Source organism: Atractosteus spatula, chromosome 17 (assembly GCF_055471065.1).
Source record: "Atractosteus spatula isolate fAtrSpa1 chromosome 17, fAtrSpa1.hap1, whole genome shotgun sequence".
Lineage (NCBI taxonomy): Eukaryota > Metazoa > Chordata > Actinopteri > Semionotiformes > Lepisosteidae > Atractosteus > Atractosteus spatula.
Genome location: NC_142722.1, coordinates 3,876,321 through 3,885,710, shown reverse-complemented (window position 1 = coordinate 3,885,710; position 9,390 = coordinate 3,876,321). Strand labels below are relative to the sequence as shown.

The following is a 9,390-nucleotide window of genomic DNA, read 5'->3' as shown; positions in this document are numbered from 1 at the left end:
AGCCCCTGACTCAGAGGTCAGGACGCCGTGGTGAAGCCTGTGCCCTCGGGCCACTCCTGTGCCCAGTGCTAGGTGGGCTTCCGGGCGTCTGTCTTCCAAAGCTGAGCCCAGAACTACAGAGATGCTGGGTTTAAATAGGGAAACAGGGATAGGAAACAGCTGGGACACATAAAGCTGGGAACAAAACGAAAAAGGTAGGAGCGCCCTCTAGAGGAGGGATGATGACCGTGACATGAACGATTACCACCCGGTAGCATGTGTTGTGTTGTCACACATCAACTTCTCCATCACAGAGTCCTTGGACCCCTTGCAGTTTGCCTACCAGAACAACAGATCAGTGGATGATGCTGTCTCCCTGGCTCTGCATACAGCCTTGGAACACCTGGACGCTAAGAATTCATATGTCAGAATGCTGTTTGTGGACTACAGTTCAGCATTCAATTCCATCATACCCAGTCAACTGGTGACAAAGCTCAGGGGATTAGGACTGTGCAACTCTGCAACTGGCTGCTGGACTTCATAATCGAGAGACCTGAGGTGGTGTGGATAGGTAATAAAACATCAACACCACTCACCCTGAGCACTGGCACCCCACAAGGCTGCTGTCTGATTCCAAGGTTGTACTCCCTGTTCACTCACGACTGCACAGCAAGGCACAGCAACAACGGCATCACTAAATTTGCAGATGACACCACTATAATAGGCCTGGTCAGCGATGATGACGAGTCCACTTACAGGGATGAAGTCATACAGCTGCTGAGGTGGTGTCATAACAATAACGTGGATTGAACGTGAGTAAAACAAAAGAGCTAATAGTGGACTTTTGGAGACACAGGCCACACACTCACACCCCACTCAGTATTGATGGAACGGAAGTGGAAACAGTCACCAGTTTTAGGTTTTTGGGGATTCACATTTCTAATGATCTAACCTGGACTGTGAACGTGGACATTATCTTGAAGAAGGCTCAGCAGCGCCTCTATTTCTTGAGGTGCCTCAAATGATGGGGGATGCCAGTACCTGTGTTGGTGAACTTCTACCGCTGCACCATCGAGAGAGTCCTCACCAACGGGATCACCGTGTGGTACGGCAACACCTCTTCTCAAGAGAGAAAGGCACTGCAGAGAATGGTCAATATGGCCCAGAAGATCATCGGCTGTGGTCTCAACGAGATTAAACAGCTCTATGAGGACCGCTGCTGTGGTAGAATTCTGGCCATCACAGAGGACAGTCACCACCCCGGGCATGAGCTCTTCACCCCACTGCCCTCAGGCAAGAGATACAAGAGCATTTGCACACTTATCACCAGATTCTTCAATAGCTTCTATCCACAAGCAGTGCGACTGGCGAACACACTTGGCCATGCCCCTCGGACCACACCTACACCATCTACCTCATTATGATTTCTTATTTATTGCACATCTGCAGTCATTGTTTACACGTCTGTATTGTTTACATTCAAACTGTCTACTTGTACATTGTCTACAGTTTGTTTGTATACTGTCTTGATGCACTGTCTGCACTTTGTGTTTTACACTTTTTTTTAACAATCGAGAGACTTTCTGTAAGAAAGTAAGAATTCCATTGTACCAGTACATGTATAGGGTTACATATGGCAATTAAGTTCAAGTTAAAAGATTTTCTCTCCACTTCACACACAGGAAATGGGAAGGAGAGCTGTGCTCAGGGATAGCGTAAGACACATAGACATGCAGAAACATGGACTCACAACACAGGCGCACACAAATCCACTGAGACAGGTCTGCTGCTCTAATGTCGTAGAACACAAGACAGTTGCTATGGCAATGATCAAAAAAAATCCTGTTGGTGCCAGATAAGACAAGTTATGCACTGTAATATTGTTTGTAACTGTCACCGTGGTGACCACAGCTGTCCCAGCCCACCCGAGAAAGCATGTCCAACCAGAGCAGAGAGCTGTCTGCAGCGAGACTGGCAGCACTTTAAAGTGACTGCACACACCAGCCCCTGAGGGTGAGTGGCTGCACAGGCCCTACAGACTTCTCAACCTGACTGCAAGTGCTGTCACTGAGACTCATCATCATCAATCAGAGCTCACTCTCCTGTGAGGTGCTGTTCTCATGCAGAGACACATCTCTCCTCCAATCAGAGCTCACTCTCCTGTGAGGCGCTGTTCTCATGCAGAGACTCATCCCTCCTCCAATCAGAGCTCATGTGAGATGCTGTTCTCATGCAGAGACTCATCACTCCTCCAATCAGAGTTCTCCTGTAGGGTGGTGTTCTCATGCAGAGACTCATCGCTCCTCCAATCAGAGCTCTCCTGTAGGGTGCTGTTCTCATGCAGAGACTCATCGCTCCTCCAATCAGAGTTCTCCTGTAGGGTGCTGTTCTCATGCAGAGACTCATCGCTCCTCCAATCAGAGCTCTCCTGTAGGGTGCTGTTCTCATGCAGAGACTCATCGCTCCTCCAATCAGAGCTCGCTCTCCTGTGGGGCACTGAGAGCTCTTTGTGTCAGTTGCGAGTCCAGTTTGATTAGCAAGTGGCAATTCCACACCAGGAAGAATAAAACGGAGTTGGCGGTTCCAGGATGGACAGAAATATTTAGCATGTTGTTGTTTGTTTGCACTGGCACTTTGCTCCTGCACACAATGGGCGTGATACACTGTGGCGCAGCATGGAAATGTCAATGGGATTAATGAATGGAAGGCTGAGTGCTCTATTTTTAACTAACCCAGATTCTTGGAGAGGCATTACCTTTGCTTTGCAGAGCATATGGCTATGATGATAAAAAGACAATTAATGAGGAGATAGAAGAGTGTATCATAAAATATCGTAACTTCAAGGATACGCTGCTCAAGGATGACTGCTCCCCCTTTAAACTGCGTCCAAACAACATGATGAAGCACGTTTTCTACCACTGCGTGCCCAGCGTCAGTCCTGCGCTGGACTGGCAAGCAGCGAGGCTCATGCGCACTGTAACGGGAGGAGCAACCGCTCCACGCATGCAGCCTGCACTCACGCATGGAGGCATGGCCTGCGCAGCGCTGCTCGTTGGTCTCCTGTCCTTTGTGTACTGCTGCTGCTGCAGTTCAGTTGCCCTTAACCCTGCTAGGAAGTCAGATTATGAGAGAAACAAAAAAGCTCTTGGTTTCCTTTTGAGCAATAAAACCCCAAAGAAAGCAAGCTCAGAGTTAAAATCATCATGACTCAGGCGGTTTCCAAGTAGAGATAAGTGTGCTTCTCTATAAATCTGATAACACTCTGCTTGCAGACACATCTGTCCATCTGCACAGCTCGCTACTGAAAACGCACAGACAATCAGCAATTTCTAGCCCTCTTCCTCTCCTCCAATCTGCTCTGATCTTACTGCACAGGCAGTGTTGAAATGAGTGTGCACATAAAAATGTTGCTCCTTTCACAACAGCACAGCTTTAATGGGCAAAGCCCCCAGTGAAATTCCAGCGAACAGCACTGTGGTGACCCAACACCCAGCACAGAACTGATCAGGCATGAACACGGCACCTCACACCCTACAGGGCCTGTGCTTGAAAGAAGGCAGACAGGGGCTCATAAGAACAAAGATGGAGAGGAAGACAAAGGGGACAAGGGAGAAGGAAGAAAGACTGAGGAGGGAAAGAGAGTACAAAGAGAGAAAAGAAAAGAAATACAATAAGACAGCAAAGAGGAGTGAGAAAGAAAAGAGAAAGGGAGGCAGAGAGAGAGACAGAGAGAGCCCGAGGGTGGGGATGCTGGAAGAACTTGTAAGGCCAACAGCAGAATAACAACTCTCCTAATGACATCACGTACAGCCTTGGAAATAGCAGCGGTCATTAAGCACCTTCGCACTGGCTTGTTAGGCTGGAGTAGCCAGGCCTTTGCACGCCTTCCTGAAATACACTCAGTGTGCTTAGGTGTGCTGTTTCTTTGCTCCTGTATTACTTGTCCCCCACTGGGCAACTTGCTTCGCTCCTCCGCACACAAGCTCTGCTTCCCGAGCTTCCCGATGCCGGTCTGGCAGCGGTGGGGGACGATTCTCTGGGACGCCTTAGCAGGGACCTGGGATCGCTGCAGCAGCCACAGGAGCAGAGAGTGGCTGAATTCCGATTTTCAATGCACACTCCTTAAATAAAGAGGGAAGCCCTCTGCTGGTGACTGACCTGGACTGAAGAGAGAGCAGCTGGTTCTGGTCAGAGACAGGAGGTTGTGCCAGAACTGGACCTCTCCCAGGCACACAGTCCATCTCCGCACAAAGCCCCAGAATTCCAGATTGTGTTTCCGTTCACCCATTATTAACACACACAGCTCATCCCCTCAAAAATAAAGGGACGACCCAGTTAACCAGAAGCACTCCTGCCACACACTGCAGTGTCTGAGCCGGTTTCTGCTTAGTGCTTCACACCACAGTCAGCTCATCTGGCTCGTCTCCATGTCGAGGCTGCATGTCTAATACCTACACCTGTACTTATTTCACTACAAAAAGAGTCTGAAGCCCTCGTCACGGAGATGGGCGCCTCAGGAGCTGGAGAGATGGACCCCAGCTTTGGCCCCGCTGGTGCTGTGGGCTCAGCATCACACCAGCCCCGCGCAGCCCTGCCTGCAGCCCGTGGTCTCCCTGTCCACACGCTCTGCCTCTCAGCACCCGTCTCTGTACTCTCTCTCCCTGCCTACAGAGCACAGACGGAGCAGAAGCGGGGGGGGGCTGGGAAAGGGTTGGGTGGCCTCCTCCCTGTCAGCCCCCCACCTCTCGCGGGCTGCGATTGGGACCACAGGGCTGCCACTCGTGGCTGCGCTCCAATAGGCTCGGGCGGATCGCGTGTGTGGCGCGCGGGCACCTCCAAACACACAGCGCTCAGCATCACAGTGGTCCCTCTGCTAGGGAGACAAGGGGCGGTCGGCACGGAAACAGCACAGCTCCAGTCAGTCCACAGCACCCCACCCCCTCCCTCGCGCTCTTGCTCGCCCTCTCTCTCTCGCCTGCCTCTCACCGCCTCAGCTATCTGTCTCACTCCCCATTCCTGCTCGAGCAGAGAGAGGAACACTGGACTCTTGCACCTTTCTCATCACAGGCTTTTTGGGATTGTTGCTTTTTCCTGGGGCTTTTTTTCCTTGAGGGAGTCAGACCAAAGCTGGATTTATTTATCTTGAAGGGATTCTGATTTTCACAGCACAACCTGCAGCTGCTTCTCCTTTTTTAATGTGTTAATCCAACCTTCTCCCTCCCATCCCCATCCCCCCCTCCTTCCGTCCCTCCCGTACTCATTCACTCACTTACACAGACACACACAAACACACACACCCTCCTCCCCGGCTCCTCTGTGCAGAATTTCCTAACTGCTCGGGAGCTACTGAGAGAGAGGAAGCAGCACAGTAAAAACCGCTACCACACACACACACACGCACGCACGCGCGCGCAGAGGATGCTGCTGCTGCTGCCTGGCTGAGCGGAGCTTCTCCCTGACAGCGCGTGTGCACATGAGGCGCGGACGGCCGGAGGACGTGGAAACGGTAAGACAAGCTGTCCTGTTCTCGATGTCTGTGCTCTGGGGCACTGCTGGCAGGCCTGCGGCTTCGCCAGGCTGCTGCCCCTCATCTGAGGGGACGAGGGACGAGCTTCCCCCTCGTCCCCTGCCTGTGGCGTCTCCTGTGTCTCGAGTCTTGCAGGATGTTCGGAAGGCAACTGCTCTTAGTTTGGACTGGATTGCAATTGTCTGTGGGTATGAACTGAACAGGGTGCATACAGGGCCATGGGTGAGCAGGACACTTTGTAAAAGCAGCTGAAGAATGATCTCTCTGTGAGTAGCGGTTCTTACCAGGTGAAATTTGTCAGGGGCTGTGCAGGGGGTGCAGGGAGTCAGGAGGGCAGCACAGCGGAGCTCAGGCACTAGGGCCACAGCGCACGGCGCACAGCTCTTCCACACTGCTTAACAATAAACACGCCGAGCAGCAGCCCTGCGCCGCTGCGTGCGCCTGACTGTCTGGGGTCTCCCCACGCGCTCTGCACCCGCCCCACGCCCGCTGGAGGAGACGCTGCAGGAGCAGGGAGATGTGCTTGTGTGAGATGGGTGAGAGTGGGAGTGGGAGAAGCCTGAAGACAGGAGTAATGCATGTAACGCAAAACACGAAAACAGTACAGACACAAGCAAAGGCCGGACTGTGTTGGAGACAGTGTACCTGGTTTGCAGGTGTCAAATAAGGGGACGGAGGAAGGCAAAGAAAGGAACAAGATGGTGAGGTTATATAATGGAGAACTGTGCCTTCTGAATTATTTAAATGTGGTATGGGTTATAAAAAGCAAGCTCAAGGAGCAAGGCCTTGAGAGAGCAGCAGTGTGGAGAGAGAGAGAGACTGTCCCAGAGAGCAGTGTGGAGAGAGAGAGACTGTCCCAGAGAGCAGTGTGGAGAGAGAGAGAGAGAGACTGTCCCAGAGAGCAGCAGTGTGGAGAGAGAGAGAGACTGTCCCAGAGAGCAGTGTGGAGAGAGAGAGACTGTCCCAGAGAGCAGTGTGGAGAGAGAGAGAGAGAGAGACTGTCCCAGAGAGCAGTGTGGAGAGAGAGAGACTGTCCCAGAGAGCAGTGTGGAGAGAGAGAGAGAGAGACTGTCCCAGAGAGCAGCAGTGTGGAGAGAGAGAGAGAGACTGTCCCAGAGAGCAGTGTGGAGAGAGAGAGACTGTCCCAGAGAGCAGCAGTGTGAGAGAGAGAGAGAGAGAGAGAGAGAGAGAGAGAGACTGTCCCAGAGAGCAGTGTGGAGAGAGAGAGACTGTCCCAGAGAGCAGTGTGGAGAGAGAGAGAGAGACTGTCCCAGAGAGCAGTGTGGAGAGAGAGAGACAGTCCCAGAGACCAGTGTGGAGAGAGAGAGAGACTGTCCCAGAGAGCAGTGTGGAGAGAGAGAGAGAGACTGTCCCAGAGAGCAGTGTGGAGAGAGAGAGAGAGAGAGACTGTCCCAGAGAGCAGTGTGGAGAGAGAGAGAGACTGTCCCAGAGAGCAGTGTGGAGAGAGAGACTGTCCCAGAGAGCAGCAGTGTGGAGAGAGAGAGAGACTGTCCCAGAGAGCAGCAGTGTGGAGAGAGAGACAGTCCCAGAGACCAGTGTGGAGAGAGAGAGAGACTGCTCAAACTCCTCAATCTCATCATGACAGCCGGATGTTTCCCCGAGGCCTGGAACCAAGGACTGATCACGCCCATCTATAAGAATGGAGACAGACTCAATCCCAACAACTACCGGGGCATCTGTGTGAACAGTAACCTGGGGAAGGTATTCTGCAGTATCCTAAATACAGGAATACTGGCCTTCCTTACCAAACACAATGTCCTGAGCAAGAGTCAGACTGGCTTCTTACCAGATCACCGCACATCTGATCACATTTACACCCTACACACACTGATAGACAAACACGTCCACCAAAAACACAAATGAAAGATTTTTGCCTGCTTTGTTGATTTAAAAAAAAAGCATTTGACTCGATTTGGCATGAAAGATTGTTTTATAAACTACTCCAAAGTGGCAAAGGGGGCAAAGTGTATGACATAATTAAATCAATGTATTCAGCAAATGTGCAGAGAAAATTGGAAACAAAAGGACCAAATTCTTCACCCAAGGCCGTGGGGTGAGACAGGGCTGCAGCCTGAGCCCAACACTGTTCAATATCTATATCAACGAATTAGCAGGAATGTTGGAACAGTCTGCAGCTCCTGGTCTCGCACTACACGACACAGAAATCAAGTTCCTGCTCTATGCAGATGACCTGGTCCTGCTGTCACCCACAGAACAGGGGCTGCAGCAGAACCTGGCACTGCTGGAGCAGTACTGTCAGACCTGGGCGCTGACAGTCAATCTGGACAAGATCAGAGTTATGGTTTTCCAGAAGAAAGACAGACCTCAGGGAAACAGGTACAAATTCACACTCAAAAACAACACATTGGAGCACACATCCAGCTACACATATCTCAGTCTCACCATCAGCTCATCTGGGAGTTTTGACCTGGCAGTGAAGGCACTGAGAGAGAAGCCACTCAGGGCTTTCTACGCAGTAAGAAGGAGGCTCTTCAACATCAACCCACCAACAAGAATCTGGCTCCAAATATTTGAAAGTGTAATCCAACCCATTGCCCTATACGGCAGTGAAGTGTGGGGTCCCCTCACAGACCAGGAGTACACTCAATGGGACAAACACCCCACAGAAACTCTGCACATGGAGATCTGTAGAAACATCCTCCGTGTGCAGAGAAAAACACCTAACAACGGGTGCAAGGCCGAATTAGGCCAGTACCCACTATTGATAAACATACAGAAAAGAGTATTAAAGTATTGGCTACACCTAAAAAACAGCAACCAAAATTCCTACCACCACAAAGCCCTGCTGAGCCAAGAGCTGAGCCCAAAACAGAGCCCCCTGAGCCAGCTGGTCCTGAGGCTCACTGACCTGAGCCATACCGACACTAACCAGCATCAGGACAGCACTGCTAGAGCACCACAACTCAGACTCAACCACATCACAGCACAGATCAAACAGCAATATCTCACACACTGGGACACACACACACAAACACAACATAAACTGGAATGCTACAGAACCCTAAACAGACAATACACACCAGCCGAATATTTGACCAAGATAAGAAACAGCAAAAGAAACAGACCCTGACAAAGTACAGGCTCAGTGACCACAGCCTGGCCATAGAAACTGGGCGACACAGGCAGACCTGGCTGCCCAGAGAGGACAGGCTGTGCTCCCACTGCCAGCGGGGAGAAATAGAGACAGAGGTGCACTTCCTACTGCACTGTGACAGATACTCCGGAATTGGAGAAACATTCTTCCCTAAATTCAGAAATCTAATCCCAGAGTTCCCACACCTGCCAGAATCACAATGGGTCCCAATCCTACTGGTAGAGGGAGGAGGGAACTCAATTGAACTGGCAGCCCAGTATGTGATCTCCAATCACAGCCTGAGGAACAGTGAGTCTGTCCCCCAATAATGCTCCATCTGTCTACAGTATATGTAAATTTTATTATATGTGTTTGTTGTAAATGTCTGTAATATGTCTGTAGATTTTATTTTTACTTTTATTTTTTGTTTTGGTTCGTGTTAATTTTATCATATTTATTTGCTTTGGCAACACTGATTGTACCTATCGGTCATGCTAATAAAGCACCTTGAATTGAATTGAACTGTCCCAGAGCAGCAGTGTGGAGAGAGAGAGACTGTCCCAGAGAGCAGTGTGGAGAGAGAGAGACTGTCCCAGAGAGCAGTGTGGAGAGAGAGAGAGAGAGAGAGAGACTGTCCCAGAGAGCAGTGTGGAGAGAGAGAGAGAGACTGTCCCAGAGAGCAGTGTGGAGAGTGTTTGAAGACTAAGAGAGTCTGTAGTGGACAGTATGGCTGTATTTTTCCTCAATTCACAAACTCTGCCTGTAGCCA

At 50.8% G+C, this 9,390-nt stretch overlaps 1 protein-coding gene across 1 annotated transcript in view; it reads left to right on the top strand.

Moving 5' to 3' along the window:
• Positions 1-4,984: 4,984 nt before the first annotated feature.
• The window catches only part of gnaz (guanine nucleotide binding protein (G protein), alpha z polypeptide), a 51,539-nt gene continuing 47,133 nt past the window's right edge, over positions 4,985-9,390 (top strand). Inside the window, exon 1 of the mRNA XM_088935670.1 lies at positions 4,985-5,485. The gene's annotated coding sequence lies outside the window, so the exon portion shown is untranslated. The remainder of the gene's footprint in view (positions 5,486-9,390) is intronic.